This window comes from Emys orbicularis, chromosome 3 (assembly GCF_028017835.1).
Source record: "Emys orbicularis isolate rEmyOrb1 chromosome 3, rEmyOrb1.hap1, whole genome shotgun sequence".
NCBI classification, from domain to species: domain Eukaryota; kingdom Metazoa; phylum Chordata; order Testudines; family Emydidae; genus Emys; species Emys orbicularis.
The window spans coordinates 12,497,146-12,521,638 of record NC_088685.1 but is presented as its reverse complement, the minus strand read 5'-3'; positions in this window follow the sequence as shown (position 1 = coordinate 12,521,638).

Here is a 24,493-nt window from a genome sequence, read left to right as displayed (position 1 = left end):
TGATGCACTGACCATTGTTGTTATAGTAACTGTTGTTACAGTAATGTTATAGGTTATAATTTCATGTATATAGATATGAGGCTGAAAATGGGTCTTCATGGCTTAAAATAAGCTCAGGCAAAAACTCTCCAAGAGCAGAGAGGCAGTTCACACCTCATCAGGGCATGTATGGGACAAACCCAGCCCAGCCTCACAGGAACAAAGGACGCTGGCCTAGGCAGCAACAAAAGGATCTGTTGGACTCTTGAGTGAGTCACCCCCCCTTCGTTTGGTCAGTTTGGGACTGCAATGAGGTAATGCTCACCTGACTCTGAAGGGGGGGGGCAAAGCCAAGAGGGAAGAAAGAACATGATAAAAGGGAGAGACGCTTGCCATCCTCTTCCTCTCTCTTTCACCTATATCTACAGACACCACACCAAGCAACTGAAGCGCTGATCAAAGGGGAGACCCTGGCTGAAGAGAAATCAGCCAGCCTGTGGTGAGAAGCATCTAAGTTTGTAAGGGCATTGAAAGTGTTAAGATCAGCTTAGAATGTGTTTTGCTTTTATTTTATTTGACCAAATCTGACTTGTTATACTTTGACTTATAATCACTTAAAATCTATCTTTGTAGTTAATAGATCTGTTTGTTTATTCTACCTGAAGCAGTGCGTTTGGTTTGAAGTGTGTCAGAGACTCCCCTTGGGAGAACAAGCCTGGTACATATGAATTTCTTTGTTAAACTGATGAACTCATCTAAGTTTGCAGTGTCCAGCTGGCATAACTGGACCCTGCAAGACAGAGGTTCCTAGGATTTTGTCTGGGACCGGAGATATTGGCTGTGTCATTCGGTTACACAAGCCAAGGGGCAGCTTACATGCCAGAGTCTGTGCGTGAACAACCCAGGAGTGGGGATTCTCACAGCAGTGCAGGGTAAGGCTGGCTCCCAGAGTTGAGGACCTAGCAGATCACTGGTCCAGATAACACCAGAGGGGAATGTCACACCCTTCTTTTATCAGAGGGGTAGCTGTGTTAGTCTGTATCCACAAAAACAATGAGGAGTCCAGTGGCATCTTAAAGACTAACAGATTTATTTGGGCATAAGCTTTTGTGGGTAAAACCCCACTTCTTCAGATGCATGGAGTGAAAATTACAGATACAGGCATAAATATATATTGGCACATGAAGAGAAGGGAGTTACCTTACAAGTGGAGAACCAATGTTGAAGGCCAATTTAGTCAGGGTGGATGTGGTCTACTCCCAGTAATTGATAAGGAGGTGTCAATACCAAGAGAGGGAAAATTGCTTTTGTAGTGAGCCAGCCACTTCCAGTCCCTATTCAAGCCATGCAGGTTTTGCTCATTCACCTGCACATCTACTAATGTGATATATGCCATCATGTGCCAGCAATGTCCCTCTGCCATGTACATTGGCCAAACCGGACAATCTCTACATAAAGGATAAATGGACACAAATCAGACATCAGGAATGGTAACATACAAAAGCCAGTAGGAGAACACTTCAATCTCTCTGGACACTCAATAACAGATTTAAAAGTAGCCGTTCTTCAACAAAAAAACTTCCAAAACAGACTTCAAAGAGAAACTGCAGAGCTACAGTTCATTTGCAAACTTAACACCATCAATTTGGGCTTGAATAGGGACTGGGAGTGGCTGGCTCACTACAAAAGCAATTTTCCCTCTCTTGGTATTGACACCTCCTTATCAATTACTGGGAGCGGACCACATTCACCCTGACTAAATTGGCCTTTAACATTGGTTCTCCACTTGTAAGGTAACTCCCTTCTCTTCATGTGCCAATATATACTTATGCCTGTATCTGTAATTTTCACTCCATGCATCTGAAGAAGTGGGGTTTTTACCCATGAAAGCTTATGCCCAAATAAATGTTAGTCTTTAAGGTGCCACCACACTCCACATCCTTCTTTAATTCTTTATTAATTAAGTTCCTTATCAGCCACTCCGTTATCTTGCCCAGGATCAATTTCAGACTGAAAGGCCTATAATTAATTGAGTCATCCAGTTTACCCTTTTAAAATGTTGGCACAACATTAGCTTTCTTCCATTCTCCTGGAAGAGAGCTCCTTGGTGAGCTCTTTTAAAATTCTTGGATGCAAGTTATCTGGACCTGCTGATTTAAAAATGTCTAACTTTAGTAGTTATTGTGTAACTGCCTCCTGAGATACTAATGGAATGTAAAGAGTGTTATAATATGAGATGACTACATCATATTTTCCCCCAAAATACAGAACAGAAATATTTATTGAACACTTCTGCCTTTTCTGCATTATTACTGATAAATCTACTATTTCCATCAAGCAATGGACCAGTACCATTGTTAGGATTCTTTTTGGTCCTAAGATACTTTAAAAACTCCTCTCATTGTTCTTAACTTCCTGTGTGGGGTCCAAACTCTCAAAGCTGATCTTTTCACTGTTCTCCACGTTCAGTCTAATCCCTTTAATTTTCATGCAGAGCTTCCCCTGGACAGTTTGTACCGATAGGTTTTTGGTCCTGCTGACAAAAAACCCTGTGATGTGCTGATCAGTCAGAGCTTCTCTTGTCAGCAACCTTAAGTAATCACCCAGAGGAGGTTTCCCCTCCTTCTTGTGACTCACAAAGATCACAGTCTGTGTCAAGGTACGGGCAGTGCTCCTGTAACTTGACTAACAGCTTGTAGCGCTCTAGGTCTGTGCAAGCAGTTCTGAAAGCAGCTATGAAAATGCTGGCGTCTGCAGAGGATGTATCATGCTTTTTTGCATATCTCCAGCACACACAAGTTGTTTCATCATTGATAAATTCATTGGAAGAAACCTCATAAAATGGGGAAAAGACATACTTAACATGTTTGTCAAGATCTCACAAGACTGGTGTTAGGAGATGAGAACCAATTTAGCAATTTACATTTTAGCCAGGTTCACAGTAATCTCATCTCTGCAGAAAAGAGTGCCTTCCTTCTTACCGAAATCATTAATGTATTGGTTGTGTTCTTCCATGTCCATACACAGGGTGGGAAACCCTGACACCTCTTATTTCGGATGGAGGTGTAATTTAAAGTGCTCCAGAAATAACTTGTCTGAACTTTCAGAAAAATGCCAGACTTTGTAGCTTGTGGCCACCCTGTACCCCTTCTTTATAGCCAGGTTCAATTCCTCTGTGTGCCGGAAGCTTGTGAGGCCCCTCTCCTCATTGCCGTGGGTGCAAGGCAGCTGCTGTTTGGATTCAGCACATGCCAGGCACAGAGGGAACACGAGTTTGCCATCTGCCCTGACAGGCAACACTGGGAAACAGGGTCCTCTGGGAGGATATTTTTACCTTGGCAATTCCGAAATAGTTTGAGCTCAGGCCGAATTTGTCACAAAGAATTTTGGGGTTCCAATAGGGTATTCCTTGGTCTTGTTTACACACAGGTACAGACTGGTAAATTCATAATAGTGGCTTTGCTCACCAGCCTCAGGTTTATAATATAGACAGAGAGTGTTAGTCCTTCTCCTGAAAAGAGCATCTCTGAGCACCAGAGGTTGAGGCTCCTGTGTGTTGGTTAGGAATTCTACAAACTCCCTGTCTGATTCCACCATGGCCGTCTACTGGTGTCAGGGCCGGCTCTAGCTTTTTTGCCGACCCAAGCAAAAAAAAAAAAAAAAAAAAACTGCGGGGGGAGGGGGGGCAGATCGGCGAAGCAGGAAAAACAAACAAACACCTGCAGGATGGCCGGAGCGGCAAAGCACACACACACACACACAAAAAACACCTGCGGGGTGGCCGGAGCGGCAAAGCACACACACACACACACACACACACAAAAAACACCTGCGGGGTGGCCGGAGCGGCAAAGCACACACACACACACAAAAAACACCTGCGGGGTGGCCGGAGCGGCAAAGCACACACACACAAAAAACACCTGCGGGGTGGCCGGAGCGGCAAAGCACACACACACACAACACCTGTGGGGTGGCCGGAACGGCAAAGCGCACACACACACACCAAAAACACCTGCGGGGCGGCCGGAGCAGCAAAGCGTGCGCGTGTGCGTACACCCCCCCACCACACACACACACACACACACACACACACACACACACACACACACACATACCTGCGGGGTGGCCGGAGCGGCAAAGCACACACACACACACACACACACACACACACATACCTGCGGGGTGGCCGGAGCGGCAAAGCAAAGCAAAAAAACCCACAAACCCTGCAGGGCGGCTGGAACCAGGGTGCAGGAGGACTCCCTGTGCTGTAGACGTGCAGCAGAGCGTGTGCCCGGTCTAGCCGGGCGGGAGGGAGAGGGAGCGGGGCGGAGAGAGAGAAGGGGGGCGGCCAGGGCTTTAGCAGGGCGCTTGCCACGCGGCCCCTCCCGCCGTGCCGCCTGCCGGAAGGGCTCTGCGCCGCTCCGGTTGGTTGGGAGGGAAGGATGCGGGCTGCCCTGCAGAGTTTGCTGCAGGGTGCTCCCCTCCTCCGCGCCGCCGCCCCCTACAGGGCAGCCAGAGTGGCAAACCAAAAAGAAAAAGAAAAATAAAAAAGGGCGGTCAGAATGCCGCCCCTTGGAATCTGCTGCCCCAAGCACGAGCTTGTTCGGCTGGTGCCTGGAGCCGGCCCGACTGGTGCTCTCCTAGGGTTCTGATTAAATACTCTGGCCTTTCCAGAAAGTCTGCTATAAACTGAATCTGCTAATAAAGCTGACCAAAGGTTGGCTGACCTGAGGGCTCTGCACCATTGCACACCCATGGCACCCCCAAGGCACCCCCATGGAAAAAAACCCAGCTGTTAAAATAAAAAGCCGTGGGTTTACCATCTATGATTGCATAGCCATCCAGAAAGTAGGGGCCCTCTTGAAACTCCCCACCATTTACGGCATGCCAAATACATATATTTTCTTTATGGGCTGTATACATAAGCCACTAGAAAGCTGGGGTAGAATATCTGTTTTTCTGCCTATGGTAGTTGTCTGGAGGGTGAAGGTCTGTAGTAAAGGGCTTTAGAAATCGAAGCCTGTACATAGCCATGCAGACTGATGCCCATGTGGATCTATACAATCTTTAACCAAAATGAAGCCATCACCCTGCTCTTTAATATTTTCCATCACAGTCAGCTCTGTAATTTTGTTTCTGTAGAGGATGCTGACTTGACTCCAAATTTTACATCCTGCTAACAATAATGTATCAGCTTTTTTGTATGTCAAATGTGTGATCTGATACCACTCCAGAAACTCTGCTTTCTCCCCAGGCAGCATATAGTCAAACCCATAATTCTCCACTTTAGGCATAGGCCTGTAAAGTGAGAAACTGAGGGTTTGTCTACACTACAGAATTATGTCGACCTAAGTTACGTCAACGTACAGCCACCTCGGTAATTAAATCGCTTGTGCATGTCCACACTACACTCCTTGTGTCAGGGGTGCATATCCTCATCAGGAGCTCTTGCATGGATTTAACTGTCAGGGTGCGGCATTGTGGGATAGCTTCTGAAAGGCAGCAACAATCAATGTAAGCAATGCAGTGTCTACACTGACACTACATCAACCTAACTATATTGACCTAAGCGCTACACCTCTTGCCGTGGTGGAGTTATTAAGTCACTGTAGTGGGTGAGTTACATTGACAGGAGCAACATTTCAGTGTAGATTCTTACAGAGTTAGGTTGATGTAAGCTGCCTGACATTGATCTAACTCTGTAGTGTAGACCAGAGGTATGTCATGAGTCCACCCGATTTAGGCTTAATTTTCAGCTTTCTTTGTATATTTTCAGACAGAATTATTGTCATTTATAGTGTCTGATTGTATAATTTTGACAGAGAATAAACAGATAAGGCAGGGTCCCAAATTATCAAGTTCTGAGATATTGGGTAGCTGATCTGCACTTCATGATGGTCATCCTAGCCTCTCATCTGGTCCTTGAATCTCATTCCTTCAGTTTCCGGTCTGGTATTTCTCCAATTTGGGTCCTCATTCATCGATTTCTTATACCTTTTCACATTACATATTCATTACCTTTCTTCTAACAACAATAACACATGTTTTCTGTAACCCATACAATATGCATGCACAAGCTTCAATTTACACAGCTTTTGCTATATACAGTATTTTCATGTCATTATGTCTTCATGTTACCTCACTCCTGTTTTTCCTAACACAGGGACTTTTAGCATGATATTTTGTGCATTTTATAATACTAATTAACTTGCTCTTATCTCAGTCCTCCAACACAGTAACAAAACATCACCTTTGTCCTATCCACTGTGAGCATTATCTAAACAAGTCTATATAAAAGAAAAAAGATTGGCAAGACAACATTCATGTTAGGCAAAAGGTAGGCCAAGGCCTTGGCATAAGTATTACCCTATCCATACCCATTCACTGTCCATAATTATAAGCTATTAAACTAACAAAACCCCTGCTTTTTACCATTCTGCAATTCTTCATCTTCATATTTCAATAGCATAATTCAGTTTATGTGTATCAGGCTGTGATGCTGTATGTGAGGCACAGTGACACATGGATACCATCTTAACTTATTCTTTTTTTAAATAGGAGAGTTGTGGGGAAAACCATGAACTTTAATGTCAGTATGTCCTTATCTTTTCCAATTTCAGGTTTTCAGAGGACTTTTTATTCAAGGTCCAGCATCATGTTTGTAAATCGTTAAAAGCCTTGTTAGCAATTTTGATTTTGAAGTGCTTAATATTTCAGTTTAGTTTAGGCTATTCAGTTGTATTCAATTGTTCCCCAATACATCCATAACAGTTTTGTTTGTTTAAAATGTTAAAGAAATGTGGAAAACAGACTTTGGCACCCTAAAAACCCATGGTCTGAAGCATCTTACTGAACTTCATGAGTAAAAAGTTTAAACAGTCAAAATGTTTGTTCATGGCTTTCACCTTCGCACTCATTAGTCTGCCTTTCTGAACCATCAGGTCTATTTTCAAGTTTTCCATTAACAATTGTCTAACACAGTACATTTTATAACTTTGGAGCTGTGTGTTATGAACACTTATTCCTGAAACTACATAGCCATAATGGTGTTGAGAAACCAAAAAAAAAACATTCTTCACCCTTAAAATCCCATGAGTTCTGCTTTGTGCTTAAGCACAGTACAAAGATGTAGCTGGGTATGTGCACACTGGTCTCCTGCATGTACTCAAAATCATAAAAAAATATACTTTCCCATTGCTCTTAGGGCAACCCACAGATATAAAACCTTAAACTGATGCATTGTCATTTCTGGACATACTATCTCAATGCACGATGATGACCTTTCCATGAATGAAGCAAAGCACATAGCTGCGGCAGATTATTTCCAAAAGACAGTGTGGGTAACATTGAGGGTCTGCCATATTAAATTTCTGTGCTGTTTACCCAATTTGCGTAATCTTTTAGGAGGACATGAGACCTTCCTTTATAGTAAATGTCTTGAAGGTACCAAATGATCAACACTCGTCATTAGAACATCAGACTTTAGTTTATGATCGAGTTTCCACCCTAGTGTCCATCCCCTAAACAAAGGACACTTTCACCAGGGTAGGTCAGAGAAGGAGGATTAATTTTGTCTGTGTCCCATCTGGATGTTCAGTCCTGTGTGGCATACTGTATCTAGAGCATGTTCACAGATAAAATGATGCAGGAGTTCAGCAGCAGGCCTCTTGCAAGTTGTAATGAGAAGAACATTAGGAGAATTTTTTTTTCAATAGGTCACAATTCAGACAATTCTAAATGGATTTTTGTTGGTACAACAAAGTCACCTTTTTGACCCCAAGGAGTTTTCTCCTGACACATTCCCAGTGTCTGCTGGAAACCATGCCAGCATTAGATCCCTGCTGATAAAGAGTTGGGAAATTTTATATAATCGGAAGAGTTAGTCAACCTTTGTATAATATTCACAAATATCCCTCTATATTATTCTGTGGTCTCCTTGACATCATACCTAGATCACCCAGGAGCACCAAGAAGACAATACCAAAGAGAAGGTAAAGGATCATCATGACTCATAGCTGAAGGTCCACTGAGAGAAGAGACACCAAGACAGAGAAGAGAAAGAAAGTCCCTTTAATTACCGGGCCTTAGGGATTTCGATATAGGGAGCTGAACAAATCTTGTGATCCAAATGACATTTATACATCGGCTGCAATCTGTTACTAATAATGATTATATTCTACATGGCACCAAAGATGTCCTGGGATTGTTTCAGGAAATGCAATTTTTTGAGGAAAGATATATTTTAAAACACAGGTTGGGTAAATAGGTTTGATTAACTAGTTGCTTGCACGATATTTCTCTATTCCTTAACCAAATTACAGACTGGAGAATTATTGCACAATCATGATTTTTATTAGTCAAAATAGAATTGAAAGCAATTAATAATTCTAGAGAGCAAAATGAAGATGGTTTATGAAAATTATTAGGATGAATTCAATATGAGTTGTTACCATTTATCAAGAGATAATATATCAAACTAATTAATTCAAGTTTTTATCCCAGTCTTATTATGTAGTCTTACTTTATCGTAGGGCTGTAGTATACTGGGCAAGTAACATTGGTACCAATATGAAACTATGGATCCTAATTACAGATTTTTATTAATTTGTAATTAAGCACATTTGCCAATGGGAATATGGGACAGCCTGTGGCAGTTAAACCAAACAGCTCTAAAGTTAGATTTAGAAACTTAGTCAAGTTACTTAGGGCCAGATTTTTAAAAGTATTTGGACACCTAATTCCCACTGAAATCAAGAATATCAGTTAAATTAATTATCACACTTTGAACCACAAACATAAAAGCCAGCTAATGATTTAAACTATTCTAATTTCTCTGGACTTTCACCAGTATAGCAGGTTCTTTTGCTGCTTTAACTTTATATCCAAATAGTGGTAAAGTGGAAGGGGAGATTGGAGTGCTAAGGGGGCTATATGTTATGGGGAACGATGGGACAGGTGGGGGAGTAGGAGAGAGACACACCAATCTTCTCTCATATGCTTAAAGTTACTGTGACAGCCATGTAAGAACCATGTCAAGGCCTGGGACATAGAACATGGATGCGATTTCTGTCACGGGCCCCTTTAGCAACTCCGCATTGCAAACATTTCAAAGCATGGCCATCATCCCCATTGCGCTATATCAAAATGTACAGGAGAAAGAAGAAAGGGATTTTGATGGAAAAGAAATATGAAAACAACCCCTGTGTGCCAATCAAAGCACTCACACACGTGTTTTCATTACACCATCTCAACCAGTTGCTTTTATTAAAAGAAGAGTAAGAAGACATTATGGATGATAGAAAGGCTCCCTTGTGGATTTTCTCCAAGGATTTTTGAAGCAAGACATCATCTCCCAGATTCCCATAAATGCTGCATTGATGATAGAAAGGCTCCCTTGTGGATTTTCTCCAAGGATTTTCGAAGCAAGACGTCATCTCCCAGATTCCCAGAAATTCTTCATTGATGATCTCTGATGCTGTCACTCTTCCAGATATGGTCTCTATATCCATTAAAACAAGAATAATATGATATTACATTACAAATCAAAGGCAGAGCAGGAATTTCCCCATCGCTGAATAGTGAGTGAAGATATTCCTGGTTAGCTCCAGAGCAGAGGATTCATGGTCCCTATGAAACATTGTGCCACAGAGTTTTAATAAAAATGGTCATATATATGCTCATGGAGGACAAGTAAGGTCACAGAGAACTGGGGAAGGGCAAGGATAGTACATATCTTTAAAAAGGGGAACAAAGAGTTCCCAAGGAATTATAAACCAGTCAGCCTAACTTCAATACTTGGAAATATACTGAAACAAATTATGAAACAATCAATATGTAAGCACCTAGAGAATAATAGCCAGCATGGACTTGTCTAGAATAAATCATGCCAAACCAACCAATTTTCCTTCTTTAACAGGATGACTGTCCTAGTGGATGGGGGAAGACATAGACATGACATATCTCAATTTTAGTAAGGCATTTGACAAAGTTCCACATGACATTCTCATAAGCAAACTAGGGAAAGGTGGTCTAGGTTATATTACTATAAGGTGGAGGCACAACTGGTTGAAAGACCATATTCAAAGAGTAGTTATCAATGGTTCACTTTCAAACTGGGAGGGTGTATATGGTGGGGCTGCACAGTGGTCCGTCCTGGGTCCAGTATGATTTCATATGTTCATTAATAAGTTGGATAATATAGTAAGAGCATGCTTATAAAATGTACAGATGTGACCAGGCTGGGAGGGATTGCAAGCACTTTGGAGGATAGGATTAGACTTCAAAAGGCAAACTGAAGAACTGGTCTGAATTCAACAAGATGAAATTCAACAAAGTTAAGTGAGAAGGCTACATTTAAAAAAGGAGAAAATCAAATGCACAGCTACAAACGGGAAAAATTGGCTAGGGTTGTAGTGCTATAGGGTTAGAGTGGATCACAAAGTGAAGATGAGTCAACAATGTAATGCAGCTGCATAAAAGGCTAATATTCTGGGGTATATTAGCAGGAGGTGTTGTCGGTAAGGCACGGGTGGTAATTGTCCCACTGTAGTTGGCACAGGTAAGGCCTCAGTTGAAGTACTTTGTCGACTTCTGGGATCCACACTTTAGGAGAGACATGGACAAAATGGAGAGAGTCCAGAGGAGAGGAACAAAAATGATCAAAGGTTTAGAAAACCTGACCTATGACGAAAGGTTAAAAAAACTGGTCATGTTTTGTCCTGAGAAACAAAGACTGAAGGGGAACTTGAGAACAGCCTTTAAATATGTTCAGGACTGTTATAAAGATGACTGTGATCAATTGTTCTCCATGATCACTGAAGGTAGGACAAGAAGTAATGGGCTTATTCTGCAGCAAGGGAGATTTAGGATAAATACTAGGAAAAATTTCTAACTAAAAGCATAATTCAACTCTGGAATAGTCTTCCAAGGAAGACTGTGGAATCCCCTAACTGTCAGGGTGGTTAAGCACTGGAATAAATTGCCTAGGGAGGTTGTGGAATCTCCATCATTGGGGATTTTTAAGAGCAGGTTGGACAAACACCTGTCAGGGATGGTCTAGATAATACTTAGTCCTGCCTTGAGTGCAGGGGACTGGACTAGATGATCTCTTGAGGTCCCTTCCAGTTCTATGCTCCTATGATTCTATCCCCATATTAGAGATTTTTAAGAGCAGGTTGGACAAATACCTGCCAGGGATGGTCTAATTTTACTTGGTCCTGACTCAGTGCAAGGGACTGGATAAGATGATTTCTCAAGGTCCCTTCCAGCCCTACATTTCTTTGATTTTATAATTATGAACTAGCTGCCTACAAGGCCTAATGGGTAAATATACCAGACTTCTGAGCATGGATTTCCTCTCCTTTTACATCTGTCTTTCTATGATTTTTTTTATTGGTTTATTGGTTTGTTTATTTGTTTTAAATTCCTTCTTATAAACGCGAGAGAACATTAAACCAACAATCACAAAAAATAAATTACTCTGTGACATTAAAAAAACATACAGAAAATTAAATATAAGAACTGCTGGAAATATGATACAAAATTTAAATTAAAATGTTCATCAATTTTTTTTAAATGTTGAAATTTGAAATTCCACTGAGGAATTTTATGAAAATTGTGAACTTTAAAAATGTTGACTAACTCTTTGACATATAGAAAAATAAAACAAAAAAAAACCATAAAATGTAGAACATTGTGATTCATATCCATGTACAGTTTTTCTATCCAACACACCTTTGGCCGTAGCTAAAACTAAAACAATAAAAACAACAAATACTTAATTACATGATTAATAAGTTATTCTTAAAGAATGCCCGGAAATTCCAATTCTGCCTCCTAGCTCACATAAGCCTAAAGCCTGACACTTCCTGGTGGCAGTTCCATGCTAGCCCTGCCTGATGATAACAGAGATCTCTATACATGCTCACTGAACCATTCAAGATAGAAGCACTGCAGTTGCTAGCATGTAGCTCCCAGCTTTACATTCGCTATCCTCAAGCTGTCTCTCCAGGTAATTCTATACAGCAATGAAACACCCATGGGTGACCCAGGTCAGCTGACTTATGATCGTGGTTGGGGTAGTAGGGCTGTAAAGTAGCTGTTTAGACATTTGGGCTCTGAGCTCTGGAACTCCTCAAGGGGGGAGGGTCCCAGAGCCCAGGCTCCAACCTCAACCCAGTCATCTACACAGCCCCTTTTTGACCTCAGCCTCCTTTGCTATCTTTGTTAAAATTTTACATCTGATTTACACTCTGAATTTTCTAGTTTCAACTTGCAACCAATGGAATATATTGTACTTTTGTTTGCTAGACTGAAGAGCCCATTATCAATTTCCCCATTTAGGTACAGTACTTATAGATTTAATCAAGTTACCCTTTATCCTTCTCTTTATTTAGCTAACTACATTGAGCTCTTTGAGTTATTAGAAGGCATGCTTTCTAATTGTTTAAACATTCTCATGGCTCTTTTTCTGAACCCTTCCAAATTTACCAACATCCTTCTTGAGTTGTGGGCACCAGAAATGGAAACAATATTCCAGCAGTGGTTGCACCAGCGACAAATTTAGAGATTCCCCTGTTTGTGCATCCAAGGATCACATCAACACTTTTGGTCATAGAGTTGCACTGGGAACTCATGCTCAGCTGATTATCTACCATTCACCCACTTTTTTTTCAAAGTCATTGCTTCCCAGGACAGAGTGCCGCCCCCATGTAAGTATGGCCAACATTATACATTTCCAGAGATGGACGAAGATGTGAGAAGATGGAGTTATTATGGAAACAGATTGGCAGCTGTCTTTTATTATGAATGCTGCCAAGAAAATGCTATGGTTGAATTTGTCCTGAGCTAATGATTGAAAATGGGATCATTCCATCAGAGACTTGGGAAGGGACACACATAAATCCTGAAACATTTAGAAGTATACGCCTTGATCAGAAGCCAACATGTGGTTAGTTATTCTAGTTGGACCCACCCATCCACCCACCCACACACACACACACACACAGTGTAAAATAGCTGGAAACTTGTAGGCATTTCTTTTTTGTCAATTAAGCGTTAAAGTTCTAAGGATGCTGCCTGTCTGTGGAGAGCAGCCATTTTGGTTGTAGAGTTACAGCAGACTGGTAAAAAGAGGACACATCCCCCACACTCTCTCCTGGAGGCTTAATTTTTGTTCTTCCCTGTTCTTTTCTTTACTCTAACATGAAACAACAATGTAGAACACAGGGGTGAGTCTGGCCTCAGCCCCTACCCGTATTATGATGCTCTGGCAAAATATAGGTGCTGTGAGAGAGTTTCCCCAATCCAAGGCCAACACAGTGCTGACCTAATTGGCTCTATGCTGCCCCCCTTGCAAGCACTGTCCTAAGGGTGGTACTGGAGATGATGCTGAGTGTTGTAAGGCCTCAGAGGTGCAAGCTCTATAGCACCGAGCACTATGGATTCTCCAAGCTGGGGACTGGCCATTGGCAGCCTGGGTAAGGCAGCTCTAAGTAAGAGAGGTCAATAAGGTTGTTCTAATATACACAAGGGCCAATCCAGCCTTAAGACAATCCAGAATCAGGGCAACACAGAAACCTGGGCAGTGCTTTGAGTGAGAAGCCTCCAAGGGAATTAAACAACAGCTGGGATATAGAAAGTAGGAGAACAAATATTTCTGTTCATACAGTAATTTCTCCCTTGTGGAATCCTGAACTTACAATTCGTCTACAGCAAACACACCAAGGACCACAGCGTTGAATGACATTTCCGGGGCGACACATTCCACGACGGACGCACCTACCCCCCATCATTCTACATTGCCGTGAAAGTCTAGGAGGACAGCGATATCCTGCACAAAGAAAAAAGAGTCTTGAATTTAATTTACACAGCAGGGTAAACAAGAGCTGTGATTGCAGGATGACAGGCATTTCCCATTCACTGAGACCCAGCCAAGTCAGCCCAATTATCTTCCCGTACACCATTTTATTTGATATTTAATAATACTTAAATGGCTGTAATTCTGTGCACATTCAATAGCAAACTTTATCAGTGATGATTTCATGTTCTCTGCCAGGTCATTGATAAAAATGTAGAATAGTATAGGGCCAAGAACCAGTCCTTGAGGGACTCCACTAGATTGAATTTTGGGGATATTTTCACAGATCATAGTTCAGCCAACTCTGAATGGATTTTCATAGGCACATCATAATCACCTTCTTGATCTCAGGACGATTTCACAGCCAAATTTTGAGTATCTGCTGCTAATCCTGTAAACACTAGAGCTCTTTAGAACATGATTTGGGAAGAAAACTGACACAAAATATTAGGCAATCTTAGTACATGCTCGCTAACATCCTTCTATAGTCTCCCTACATTTCATTAAAATCTTACCTTGCGCACTGATTTGCACCACCAAGAAGAGGACAGCAAAAAGAAGGTAAAGGATCTTCATAGCTGAAGTTAGGCTGTGAACTCAACGTCACTGTAGAGAAGAGATGCCGAGATAGAGAGGAGACTGAGAGTCTCTCTATTTATAGGATGCTGAGGATTAGAATATGGACTGATCTGTTGAAATCTTGTTTTGATGCAAGTGATATTCATAAAGGGTGCGGCAAGCTATCAATTACAGTGATTGTTATTTATACAGCAGCATAAAAATTCCTGCACAATTTTCAGGGAAATACAATTGACAAGTCCCTGCCTTGAGAAAGTTACAATATGAATATTTAAATCTGGCAAACATCTACTACCTGTCCAAAATAGTCCCATTGACTTCAGAAGAGGGCTGTAGTGCAGAGAGGAATTCCAGAACATAACTTTACCAGGGAAATGCTTGGTAGGGTGTGTGCATTTGTGTGCTCGCTTTAAACAATTTTTAATCAATATTGTATGTGTATATAGGGCATTTTCCTAATTTCATGTACAAATACCCATTACAAATAGTTTTTAATTGTTTTTGACATGAGACATAAACTTAATTGCATTGAAAATACTCTGTGACAAGAATGTACGGGTTTTTTGTTTTGTTTTCTGTAAAGATAAACCGAAGAGTTTTACAGTTAGTGACTGGAGAAAATCATAATCCCCACCTCCCCCCCAATAGCAAACATCAGCTTCATTATAACAGTCTGAAGTAGAGACATAAAATACTGATGCATCAAACATGTGAACACCAATGGCACACACAGGTGGTAAGCTCCTCTCATGCTTTGTCTCATTTTCTCAGGAAGCAGAGAGAACAAGATGTGACTGGGCTTATGCTGCAACCAGGAAAATTTTGGAAAATGTCTAAGGTGCTATAGAGAAGTTTGACAGCTCAGCATTCCTTGAGGGATTCATTCTAACCAGGGTTCAGTGCTGACAAAATACGAGCACCCATAACACATCATAACCCCATTCAGAATCTCCTTCTAGTCATCACTTTCCTTCTTCCCTACATTTCTACCCATCTGGAGGTGCCAAATACAAAATGTTGAGGGGAGGGGATCAAGAATGAGAATCCATGACTCCTGCAGCCGCACAGAGAGGGACATCAACAGGGCAGTCAGGATTTGGAAGGGACCTTTCCTTCTCATCCCCCAGTTATTGCCCTCTATTTCAACCATCTCTCTGTAGATGGAAGGTGCTGGTTTCCTCACCTATCACTTCCTTCACAGAGATAGGACAGGGAGAACTGTATGCTTCCCTACCCATTTGGGACACCAGGAGGTGGCACGTCAGCCTTGCTGGCCACCTCACTCTTCTTTCCCTATTATATTCATGCTGTAAACACAGAGACGTTTTACATAAAAACTAGGAAGGTTAAATTATGAAACTCCTTTATTTCTTGGCCTTCAGATTGATAACACACACAGACAGAACAACAGAGAGAGAGAAAGCAGGCTGCTCCGTAAATCAGAGAGATACAACGCACCTCACCATATACTAGAGTATCTGCCTGGTGATTGACTCTGCTAAGCCCAGAACACACAATTCCCTTCAGAGCCCCATAGCCTGCAAGTAGGACCAGGACTAAATGCTGCTTAGTTTTAGCTTACAATTTTAACACAGTTTTCAATTCACAACACTTTCCCCCAGGTGGCTATGCTCCAACTGGGTCCCCTCCAACTGCTGACTGGAACCCAAGGATCTGCCCTTAATTGGTACCCGCCTGTTGCATTTATGACCACACCTGGGTTTGGGAGAGGCAGGAGAATGTGGGTGTCAGAGGTGTGGATGGGCGAATTGCTCCAGATAAACACCATCCTCCACACAAAAATAAAAAAATGCCTCCTCTTCTTCTGCTGCCAGGAATTCCCACCTTGGCCTCTTTTCACTTCCAACTGGAGGAACGAACCAGGGGCCATGCTCCTCTTGACCTGCTGCTCACAAATAGGGAAGAATTGGTAAGGGAAGTAGAAGTGGGTGGCAACCTGGGCAGCAGTGACCATGAGATGGTCGAGTTCAGTATCCTGACAAAAGGAAGAAAGGAGAGCAGCAAAATATGGACCCTGGACTTCAGAAAAGCAGACTTTGACACCCTCAGGGAAAGGATGGGCAGGATCCCCTGGGAGGCTAATATGAGGGGGAAAGGAGTCCAGGAAAGCTGGCTGTATTTTAAAGAAGCCTTATTGAGGGCACAGGAACAAACCATCCTGATGTGCAGAAAGAATAGAAAATATGACAGGGGACCAGCTTAGCTTAACAGAGAAATCTTTGGGAACTTAAACACAAAAAGGAAGCTTACAAGAAGTGGAAATTTGGACAGATGACTAGGGAGGAGTATAAAAATATTCCTTGAGCATGCAAGGGTGTAATCATCTATGCCAAAGCACAATTGGAATTGCAGCTAGCAAGGGATGTGAAGGGTAACAAGAAGGGTTTCTAAAGGTATGTTAGCAACAAGAAGATCAGGGAAAGTGTGTGACCTTTACTAAATGGGGGAGGCAACCTAGTGACAGATGATGTGGAAAAATCTGAAGTACTCAATGCTTTTTTTGCTTCAGTCTTCACAGACAAGGTCAGCTCACAGACTGCTGCATTGAGCAGCACAGTATGGGGAGGAGGTGAGCACCCTTCAGTGGTGAAAGAACAGGTTAAGGACTATATAGAAAAGTTGGACATGCACAAGTCCAAGGGGCTGGATGCAATGTATCCAAGGATGTTGAGGGAGTTGGCAGATGTGACTGCAGAGCCATTGGCCATTATCGTTGAAAACTTGTGGTGACTGGGGAAGGTCCTGGATGATTGGAAAAAGGCAAATATAGTGCCCATCTTTAAAAAAAGGGAAGAAGGAGAATCCGGGGAACTACAGACCGGTCAGCCTCACCTCAGTCCCCGGCAAAATCATGGAGCAGGTCCTCAAGGAATCCATTTTGAAGCACTTGGAGGAGAGGAAGGTGATCAGGAACAGTCAACATGGATTCACCAAAGGCAGGTCATGCCTGACCAACTTGATTACCTTCTATGATGAGATAACTGGTCCTGTGGATATTGGGAAAGTGGTGGACGTGATATATCTTGACTTTAGCAAAGCTTTTGATACGGTCTCCCACGGTATTCTTGCCATCAAGTTAAAAAAGTATGGATTGGATGAATGGACTATAAGGTGGATAGAAAGCTGGCTAGATCATCAGGCTCAACGAGCAGTGATCAATGTGCTCGATGTCTAGCTGGCAGCCGTATTAAGCGGAGTGCCCCAGGGGTCTATCCTGGGGCTGGTTTCGTTCAACATCTTCATTAATGATCTAGATGATGTGATGGATTGCAACCTCAGCAAGTTCGGAGATGACAATAAGGTGGGGGGAGAATTAGATATGCTGGAGGGTAGGGATAGGGTCCAGAGTGACCTAGACAAATTGGAGGATTGGGCCAAAAGAAATCTGATGAGATTCAACAAGGACAAGTGCAGAGTTCTGAATTTAGGAAGGAAGAATCCCATGTACTGCTACAGGCTGGGGACTGACTGGCTAAGTGGCAGCTCTGCAGAAAATGACGTGGGGATTACAGTAGACGAGAAGCAGGATATGAGTCAACAGTGTGCCCTTGTTGCCAAGAAGGCTAACCACATATTGGGCTGCATTAGTAGGAGCATTGCCAACAGATTGAGGGAAGTGATTATTCCCCTCTATTTGGCACTGGTGAGGCCACATCTGGAGTATTGCATCCAGTTTTGGGGCCCCAACTACAGGCATAAGCATGATAATAAACAGATTACAGCCCACACCTGATAAATATCAATTGCATCAAACAAAACACCTGCACTTCCGTATATCACAGTCCCCAAAGCCTTCTGAATCCAATGGCAAAAAAACCTATGTTAAAGCAGCATTAAGGTTGCTTGGTTTTATGTAATCCTCTTGCAGGAGATTGAGTTGAGCAAAACTAAAACTTCTGAAAACCAGGGAGGAGCCCCCCAGATCCTAGAACACACATGGGAGAAAAAGAGAGGGGTTCAGTCAAGGCAAGGGCCTGGGCAATTGCCCCCAAATCCAAGCTCATATAAGGGGGGAAGGGAGAGGGCTCAGACCCCCCTAGAGGAGCAAAAGCCCTCCCAGTTCTAGGCACACACACAGAAGGGGAGAATGTGGGGCCCCCAGTCCTCCTCCACTCACCCCTAATCCACCTTCCCAGTGCCACACCCTTTCACTCCCCCAATCCCCACCCCTCATTCACATGAGCCCCCAACCTTTCTCCCCTTCTCTACCACACAGCCCCATTTACCCCCTCTCCATAAACCTTCAAACCTCCACCCCCTATTGCCCTTTCCCTCTGCCCCTTAATACCTCTTCCCTCCCAGAAGGCATTCCCCAAAGTCTTTGATTACATTCCCCCCAAATAAAATTGCCTCTCACACCTCACAAATTGCAGCAATCTTCAGCCACGGAGGGGGTGCCTGTAACTCATGAATCTGTCAGTCATGTGACCCACAATTTGGGTCACTAACTAAATCCCATGCCCCGATGAGAAACAAAATTTCAAAGCAATCCAAGCAACCATTTGAATTTTAGAGTACTTAAAAGACTCAAACTTTAAAGCATATGAAACGGAGGGAACAGAACCCCATTAGTCATTTTTCTGTATTGGGGCATCGGCAATTTTAAAAAACGTACATTTTCTTAAATACTGTATTGTTCTCAATTTGAGTCCTCTAAAGATTTTGTAGGTGTTATGAAGTGCCTTCAGTGAAACTCGACAGAGAGAGACCCTTTTGACCCACACCTCTTGTTGTTAGTAGCTACCGGTGTGGTGCTCTGCTCTTGTTCGATGATGATAACAGTCGGCTGCCTGCATGTTCCCTCTGTGTGCTGCCCCAGTTCTGCGCAGATAGCTGACACCGCAGACTCTGAGAGAACCCCCAAAGACCACAGACTCTAGTAAGGTATGAAGGAACCCGAGCCAGGTTTATCGTCAAATGAAGCACAGTAATAGTTTCCCATAGACTCTGCAAGACATGCTACGAATTTGTGCCCCCTGTCAATGGACTGGCTCAGTCAGTGGCAGGACTTTCCACTGCCCCCTAGGCCAAACAAAGATGTGCACTCCGGGACCTACTTTTATACAGTCACAGGACAGATTACTCATCTCTACTGACATATTGAGGTAAAGCCCCTTGTCTCATTGGGGGCTGTCTCCCTCTTTGATCATGTTGTTTCAAACAGATCTATCCATCATGCTGTCCTTTTGACCCTGCCTTTAAGATAAATAAATTAATGGAGATATCCTATCTCCTAGAACTGGAAGGGACCTTGAAAAGTCATCAAGTCTAGCCCCCTGCCTTCACTAGCAGGACCAAGTACTGATTTTGCCCCAGGCCCCTAAGTGGCCCCCTTAAGGATTGAGCTCACAACCCTGGGTTTAGCAAGCCAATGCTCAAACCACTGAGCTATCCCTCCCCTTCTGCCTGTTCCTCATTATCTCTGTGGAGTGTTCTGATGTTATCTTGGCACAAGTTCCTCTTATTAGCACTTATGTGTGGATGCACCTGCTTCTAGCAGCCCTCTTCTCACCAACTTCTGTGAGCGGGGCCTGCCTTTGTCTCACAGCCCAGCTTTTGCTTAGCAATGCCTGGAAGTACTTTGGTTCAGGCTTCAGGCCTCAGATTGGGCCTTTGATACAAGAGTTTACGTTTCAGGGCCTCATCTTACTATACCTCTTCAAAACAAAACAAAACACAAAAACCAACAACCAAGCATCCAACAAAAAACCCCAATGAAATACTTAGTAATTTTTTGAACAAAATTGCTGTTTTATTCAGGGCTAATATCTCCAATATTCCATAGCAAAAATGATCCCAAATTTGGGTCACTAACAGTACCCTGCACCATCCTGCTGCACACCAACTTTCAAAGGACTAAATAAGTCAGTTTTAGAGGATTTACAAATGGTGACCTACATCACTTTCATACAGGGACTCTGTCTCCTCTCTGTCTTGGTACCTCTTCTCTCTAATGCTGTTCAGTTCCTGACTGACCTTCAGCCACAAGGATCTTTTCTCTTCTCTTTGCAATTTTCATCTTCATGTTCCAGATTGCCCCAAGTAAGAAGTATATAAAATAGAAACATATGTCAGCCTCCATTACAGTTTCCAGTTAAATGGAGATATCCCATCTCTTAGAACTGGAAGGGACTTTGAAAGGTCATTGAGTCCAGCCCCCTGCCTTCACTAGCAGGACCAAGTACTGATTTTGCCCCAGATCCCTAAGTGGCCCCCTCAGGGATTGAACTCACAACCCTGGGTTTAGCAGGCCAATGCTCAAACCCGCATTAAAATAATTACTCTCACTTTTTTTTAAGAACTCTGAAATGCCTCCATAGCATGTAGCTGAACTTCATCTTTGGCAGGAGAATCGTTCTGGGATCAGAGATGTGCCTTTGCTGCCCCCTGAAAATCAATTCAGATATGACTGAATTATGACCTGTCAAAAAATCCCCATTTCCCCTCCAGGTTTTCCTCGGTAGACCTTTCTAGTGGTTTGCTACTAAGCCCTCCTATAGTCTGACTACATGGAGCTTGCTCTTGCCTCCTCATGGTGCACAGGTCTCAACATCTCGCTGAGACAAACAAATGAATTCTCCGTCTCTCGCCTTGCTCCTTCAAAATATATTTTTTTCTTGAGAAAGATGGGAACCAGGAGATCATGAATTAAAGACTAACTTCTGCTGAACAGCATTAGTAATGCTGTGCCCTTCTCACCCCCTATAATAGGGCCAGGCCTCTGGCACCGAGAGCTTTCTCAAGCGAAGATTAGAACCCAGCTCTCTAGATAGAAGACCCTTGTTTCACTGTCTTAGCAACACTGTTTCTCAGAAAGAATCTGCCACACTATGTGCTTGGCTTTGTTCATAGAAATGACATGACCTGGGGTGAGGCAGTATGTACAGAAATTATGATATATCAGTTTATGTCTTGGGGTCAGATCTGAGCGCAGTGGACAGTTTTACCAAAGCACAAACTATCTACAGTTACAAATATTCAACCTTAAGTCTCCTACAGGACAAGGCTGTGGACATTTGGGCTGCATTTCCAAAGAACCTGCCTTTTTAGTATAACCTAAAGCTGGCTATAGGTCATAAGGAAACTATTCCTGAGCACTGAGTCTTCATAAGGACATGTGCACAGAGTCCCACAAAAGATCGGACCTTCAAAGTGGAAGGAACTTAACTTATCCCTTTCTAAATCTAAAATTTGCAGTCATTCAACAAGTTCTGATCTCCTTCAACTCTACTCAGCCAGTCAGCATTTATGATGGTTCCTGTTATATCACCTTTAGGAGCCGTAAAGAGTCACAACCACAGCAGCAGCCACTAAAGGAAGTTGGTGAGGCAGGGACTTACCAGCTTGCCAGCCCTTAAATGTGAGGGAGTGAGTGTGAAGGACATCAGTGCACAGAAATATGGTCCTTGAACTCTGCAACCAGGGAGCCAGCGCTCCTGTTTAATTAACTTGCTCTGTTCTCTTCATAGAGCCTGCCATTCAGGGCCGGCTCTAGGTTTTTTGCCGCCCCAGGCAAAAAAAATTTTGGCTGCCCCCCGTCCCAACCCTGGGCTCCTCACCGGACCCCCCTGCTGCCCCAGCCCTGGGCTCTTCCCCCCCACCCACACCCCCTGATACCCCAGCTCTGGGCTCCCTCATTCCCCCCAACCATTACCCCCCACACACACCTCCTGCCGCCCCAGCCCTGGGCTCGCTCCCCCCCCCACCTGCACCCTCCTTCCGCCGCAGCCCTGGGTCACTGGTAACTCACTCCCAGGGCAGGTCATTCAGCAGGAATTTTAGATGTGCACAGAACACAGACAGGATTGGTTCCCATATGGTTCCAGAACTGCAGTAAAGTGGAACAATTTTCAGCTTGTGTGATTGGAGGATATCTGGATGCATATTATAAGACTGTCCTACATAAATGAAGAAAAGTTGAGGTGCCTTTATTATTCTTTTGTTCCTCTCTTTCTTTCTATGGGGAATTTGCCAATGCAATATCACTGTCTTCCTTTTAAACAAACAAACAAACAAACAAACAAGGCAATGGCTGTTGAAAATAGCAATTCCAGACCTAATAACCACTGGGAAGCATTTCTTGCTCAATTTTATCCTACTTTTTCTACAGCAAGTTACAGTGGGTCAGTATATTTGATTTGGGAGAAATGACGTAACAGCTGCCCAAACTGAGCTTGAGCACTCCTGAATTTTGAGGTGTTCAAATCTGGAAGGCAGGTGCTGGGGGGGCGGGGGGGGGGGGAGAGGGCTGTGGCTCTGCGGGGGAGCACGGCAGCATGTATGCAGCAGTGTGTCTGGCGCTGCGTGGAGCCAGACACGCTGGTCTGAGTGGCACGGTAAGGGGGCAGGAGGGTTGGATGGGGTGGAGGTTCGGGGGGGGGGCAGTCAGGGGTAGGGAGAAGGGGGGGTTAGATGGGTCAGGGGTGGGGGGGCAGTCAGGGGACAGGCAGTGGTTGGATAGGCATGGGAGTCCTGGGAGTTTGTCAGGGGACAGGTAGGGGGTGGGGTCCTGGGGGGAAGTTGGGGGGGGGTCTCAGGAGGGGGCAGTTGGGTACAAGGAGAAGGGAGGCTTAGATAGGAGGTGGGATCCTGGGGGGCAGTTAGGGGCAGGGGTCCCGGGAGGGGGTGATCAGGGGACAGGGAGCAGGAGGGGTTGGATGGGTTGGGGTTTCTGTGGGGGGCAGTCGGAGGGAGTGGATGGGGGCAGGGTGGGGCTGCTCCCTCCCCGTGGAGTGTCCTATTTTTTGAATGTTAAAATATGGTATCCCTGCTCACAGTGCAGCTCTCCATTCACTGCAGCATGAGGTCTCAGCTACCTCCCTCCCTCCCCCTCTTTCCTGTTGGTAGTGGCCAAGGGAATGCTGGGAAATGTAGTTCTTTCCCTGCTCCAGGGCTGGCTCTATAGTCAGGGAGCTAACCAAGGAACTACAGCTCCCAGGGCCCCCTGTTGGTTCTCAGCTCCCATGCTGGATCCCTGCCGCCCCTGCAAATGGGCTGCCCCAAGCACATGCTTGCTTTGCTGGTGCCTAGAGCCGCCCCTGCTGCCATTGATTATGCACAGAACTGCAGCGATTTCTGCAGTATTAAAGCTATGGTCAAGTTGTGCACTGGAAGATAATGGGGCTGACTTGGCTGGGTCTCAATGAATGGAAAATTTAGTCTAAGGGAAATGCCTGTCATGCTGGAATCACAGATCTTATGTACCCTGCTCTGAGAACAAAAATTAAGACTTTTTTCTTTGTGCAGCATTTCAGAACAATGTCTTGAAATGTAGACACAACAGGGGTTCCTGCTAACCTGGGAGATGACCTGGCTTCTCTGAAAACACTGGGACCTGCAGTAGTTGGGACAGTTGCTGTAAACCACAATGCAAAATTGCACAAGTTAGACATGGCATCATTGCCAGAAATATTCGTTGCTCTCCATTTGATATACTAATGGCTTTTTAATCCTATTTATTTAGTAAGAAAATAAAGCTCTGATGTGGAGTGGGGGTGGAAGAAGGTGAACCTGTGAATGAGTGTGGTTGAGAGAAGCCATTGCCTGTTTCCATAATCAGAAAAGCAACATATGTGCTCTCAGGGAGAGTGTCTGCGCTGTGCCTCTTGGAGGCACAGAAGAAATGGGATAGACCTTGGGTACAGGAGACTAAAGAATTCTGCCTGTTTGGGGTTAAAATTCACTTAGCTCTTAAACACAGGGGTAATATAATGTAGTTATCATTATAATATAACTAAAGAGTAGCAGAATTGTTAATTAATACACCCTCAGTGGGGTGGGGGCTGTCACCAAATGGAACTTCACTCGCTAAGTGGGGATAGTGATGCCAAATCCAAGGAAAAGTCAGAGGGAGTGGGGACATGTGTTTCTCCCTGATGGTGGGGAGCCTGTTTAAAGAGGCCTAGATACCATTTGACCCTCCATTTGGCAAAGCTGATCAGACTCAATTTAGAGATTAGAGACCTTATTTTTGTTTGGGGAGATAGATTAACTATGCGAGTGGGAGATCTCGATCTCTCTCTCTCATCGGTGTAGAGCGTCTTCATTAAACCA